Raw genomic sequence first — 4,986 nt, 5'->3', positions numbered from 1 at the left:
TGGTTTACATCGATCTACACCTTAGTATGCCTACACTTGCAGTTCACCTGCATAAATGGCGTGTTTGATCATATGAATCTATGATGTATGAATGTTTTAGAATGTCCAGTTTTTCCCTTGCTTGTCATCATCATCATCTTCTTCTCCTTTCTCTTTTTGCCTTCTTCTTTCCTTTATTTCTTCTCTTTTCTCCTTCATGATCTTATTCTTATATTCCTCTTTCTTTTCTCTTTCTTCTTTCTTCTTCTTCGCAGTATTGTTGATCTCTCGTGAGGTTTTTCACTTCATGCATAATATATGATTATATATATATATATATATATATATATATATATATATATAAATATTTATATATTTATAAATATTTATATTTATATATATATAAAATCAAAGGTATCGAATTCTATGGTTCCAAGTACATGATACCTGACGCGTCCACTCGCCCCATGATGTGCCAGTGGGATGTGTCGCTCCAGCCTCACTCAGTGCTGGCCGGCCTGGCCGGCAGGCCTCACTACTAGTATTTGAAAGACGCCCTCTTTTGCCCAGACAGCTTGAACGCGAATCGAGAATGTCTAGTGAAAATGGCTGCGTCCTAGTGATTCACTCCGTGGCCCTGTGGCGAGGGATTGTACAATCGTCATTCATCCAGGTAAATATGCTTAAAAATGTTTAGTTCATAGTGTCATAACTTTTTTTAATACTTCATCATTTTACTAGCGTGAGTTTTCTTTGCAAATTGCTCCCGTCTGATGAGGCCACGTGATTGTACGTACAATGCTGCAGTAATCTTGAATCCCTTGCCTTCGTTTGTACATCGTCGTCGCATCACTGCATGCAGGGCGGCGCGTTACCAGCTACAGCACACCGCCCTGCACAGCATGTAGCACACACAGCAGCTCACACTACCACAGCACAGGGAGGCACATGCAGGCACAGCACAGCACAGAAAACTACGGTAACAAACTCAAAACTCTCTCAAAATCCTTTCTAAATCATCATGTTAGGCGCTAGTGTACTTTCACACCTGTTTGTCAAATGATCTCCAAACATGCACAATATCCAAGTCATTCCAATCAACAGTCCGGGAAACCCGCTCATGAGGACCGCCCCCGCGTACGAGGATGGTCCCTCCTCATGAGGACCTCCCCCCGCCTCATGAGGCCCCCCCGGGGAACGCCTCATGAGGCCCCCCATTCACTTCTTATTCATCTCCCATCTGACGTATAAATTGTCGCAACTTTGCACGGTGATTTTTTGTTACACACACATGTCCACTATCCATGATGAAAAGAAGAAAAAATCCTGTCTGTTTTTTTTTTCAAAAATCGAGTTTTAATCAACCGATGCAGAGCGCCCATCAAAACACGGGCGCCAGCGCGTTCGCACAATGCAAGACTGCCGCACCTAGCGGCCTGATCCGACTAAATATTTTCGATGCTTTTTTCTGCGGCTCTCACCTCTCCGCGCACGAATCAGCCTCGTGAAGCTGAAGTCTGACATCTTTTTACACAAATTCGTAACGAGAAAAATTAAATCAGTACTAACCTGATCTTGTCCATATATTCCAAATTACTATTCCACACTGATAGAGTAGGTGGGTAGATGACATACTCCAGTTTGTTAGCAAAATAATCACTTTGTAGGTATGACGAGTTCACTTTCTTCGTCAATTCCGCCCACGATTCCGCCGTTTGGGCGCTTTTTCTGGAATCATCCCGCGACGCGACGTACGTCGCATCACATCACGCATCCAGCACATACCAGACTGGTATGTGCTGGATGCGTGATGTGATGCGACGTACGTCGCGTCGCGGGATGATTCCAGAGAAAGCGCCCAAACGGTAAGCGGGCGGCGGAATCGTGGGCGGAATTGACGAAGAAAGTGAACTCGTCATACCTACAAAGTGATTATTTTGCTAACAAACTGGAGTATGTCATCTACCCACCTACTCTATCAGTGTGGAATACTAATTTGGAATATATGGACAAGATCAGGTTAGTACTGATTTAATTTTTCTCGTTACGAATTTGTGTAAAAAGATGTCAGACTTCAGCTTCACGAGGCTGATTCGTGCGCGGAGAGGTGAGAGCCGCAGAAAAAAGCATCGAAAATATTTAGTCGGATCAGGCCGCTAGGTGCGGCAGTCTTGCATTGTGCGAACGCGCTGGCGCCCGTGTTTTGATGGGCGCTCTGCATCGGTTGATTAAAACTCAATTTTTGAAGAAGATTTTTTCTTCTTTTCATCATGGATAGTGGACATGTGTGTGTAACAAAAAATCACCGTGCAAAGTTGCGACAATTTATTCGTCAGATGTGAGATGAATAAGAAGTGAATGGGGGGCCTCATGAGGCGTTCCCCGGGGGGCCTCATGAGGCGGGGGGAGGTCCTCATGAGGAGGGACCATCCTCGTACGCGGGGGCAGTCCTCATGAGCGGGTTTCCCGGACTGATCAATGTGTCCAACTCAACTGGTCACAGACAGCCTCGAAATGAAGAACGTTACGTCGTTAACGTTAGATCTAACGTTAGATCTATTTCAATTTCGTGAATTTGCAACCGAGTGAGATTTCAAGTGCAGTAACACTAACAGTTAGAAAAGGAATTTTCACTGTTTTGCTTTTGACAGTTTTACAGTTGGTCAGAATATGATGATCACAGCCAGTCCACTCTGCATTATCTGCACAGCGTAGCACCAGTTGTGCACAGGAGCAGATAGCGCAGCACGGTGTACTTAACACGTTCATGGCGCGGCAGCCAGCGTCACGGCAGATCCGAATGCAGCTATCTTTTTATTAGAACTTCACTTCATAGTGGTCAGAGCAAGTTCTTCTATGGTATCTTTAAAGAGATAATACTTTTTCCGCCTTTCTCTCAATCTCAGCTTGACCGAGTTGCGGTAGCGATTGATTGAGGATTTGTGTTTGTATTGTGTGTGTGTGTACATGCATGTGTATGTGTGAGGGTGTGTGTGTGTGTGTGAATGAAAGAAGATTGTGAAAAATGTGGTTGTAAGACAATGGTGAAAGAATCCATCAGGCTAGGAAAAGTGGGAAAAGGAAATAAAAGAAAAGATATTTAAGGACAAGTTCACCTTCATAAACATAATGCACTTGTCAATGTAATGACGCACCCCACTACCCCCGGACATGGGTGCGTCATGGTCATTTTTTGACTGACCACACAGGGTTTTTGACGGACACCACAGTCACTTTTTTGACGGACAATACGTTGAAAGTGACGCACACCTCTGTCACTTTTTTGACGGACATCCTCGGTACATTTGACGCACCCCCGTAAATACTGAAACGATTTTTGCATACGTTTTATTCAAGCAATTTCGTTTTCTTTTGGTTCGTACACATAATTTGTAAAAGTTTCGGCAAGTTTCCCTTACCATGTAATCACCGTATTGTCATTCACCGTACATCACGCTGCTGCTACGATATTCCGTACAGTAGTATGTATTCTGTGCATGCAATCCATACATGACAATCACATGTATGTGTGCAGAATGCGATGTGTGTGCGCGGCCATTGCTAGTGCGGTGGATGCATACTGCTGCATGCAGCGCAGGTAGGTACACACCACGCCACGGCATTCATATTCCCGCTCGAGTACTGCGTAACTACAGCCTAGTCGCGGTACGTAGAGATTCGCACAGCTAACAGCGTCGCGCGCGCGTCTGGCCAGCTGGTCGGGCTATCCCGCGAGCAGAAAATGGCATGCGGCAGGCAGTTCTTCTGCTGCCGTTTCGACAGGAAAGATTGAACTAAGTTGTTACATCGCTGAACAGTCCCTGGTTTGAGATTGAGTATGCATGATTTCATGGGTTTGTTGGAGGGAAAATGTAAGGAGAAAGGGTGGCTTTTAAATTCTTTGCTTGCCAGATTCTGGCAAGCATTTTTTCCTCTTATTCCAAAACGCTTCCCGACTTTGATTTTCACTTGCCGCTGGAAAGCGCTCACTGTAATTTCACTCGCGGTACGTGTATCCGGGACCGGTAGTGTGCAAAAATGCGTGCAGTTTTCCATAGCCAAGTAACGTACCATGACGCACCCCTCGGTTCAAAATAATGCGTGTTATTTTCCATAGCCAAGTGACGTACCATGACGCACCCCTCGGTCAAAATTTTGACCGACAATGATGGGATTTTGACGCACCCCTCGGTCAAAAATTTGACGGACAAAGCTGGTAAAGTGACGAACACCTGGGTCACAAATTTGATGGACCAAACGAGGAAATGACGCACCCATGTCCGGGGGTAGTGGGGTGAGTCATTACATTGACAAGTGCATAAGGATTGAGAGAATGTAGCAATATTAGTAGAACACATTGAAAGTTTGAGGAAAATCGGACAATCCGTTCAAAAGTTATGAATTTTTGAAGTTTTTGTGCAGTAACCGCTGGATGAGAAGACTACTGCAGTGTGTGAATAACTCAGATGTCACATGCGTACAAGAATATAAGGAAAATATAAATAGATGAACTTGCTCTGATCACTATGAGATCGCTAAATTCAGTGCTGCGGTGAACATGTTTGTCTGTTGAGAATGAGAAGGGCGTTAAGTTGTCTTGAACACTATGGGTTTTGTGACAACTTAACGCCCTTATCATTCTCAACAGACGAATTGTTTAGTATACCATGCTGCGCTGTCTGCTGCTGTGCAATGCAGTTATCGCAGAATGAACTAGCTGCGGTTGGCATATTCCAACAAGTGTAAAAGTGTAAAAAATGGTGAAAATTCCGTTTCTACTGGACTTGAATCTCACTCAGATGCAAATATTCATGGCTGTTTGATATTTAGAGTGAGTTTGTGCATGTTTTGAAGATCAGTAGATGAAGAGGTGTGAAAGTACACTTGTGCCGAATGATGTAGTACTACAGCTTGCTCTTGAGAGTTGATAGGACTTTTCTCACATTTTTTTTCCCCCATGACATCTTCAGGCACACTACATTGACAAAGGGTGTGGTTTCCTGCGCA

Source organism: Diadema antillarum, unplaced genomic scaffold, assembly GCF_040938485.1.
Source record: "Diadema antillarum isolate AM-2024a unplaced genomic scaffold, OU_Dant_1.0 scf00000143, whole genome shotgun sequence".
Lineage (NCBI taxonomy): Eukaryota > Metazoa > Echinodermata > Echinoidea > Diadematoida > Diadematidae > Diadema > Diadema antillarum.
This window is presented reverse-complemented; position numbering follows the sequence as displayed.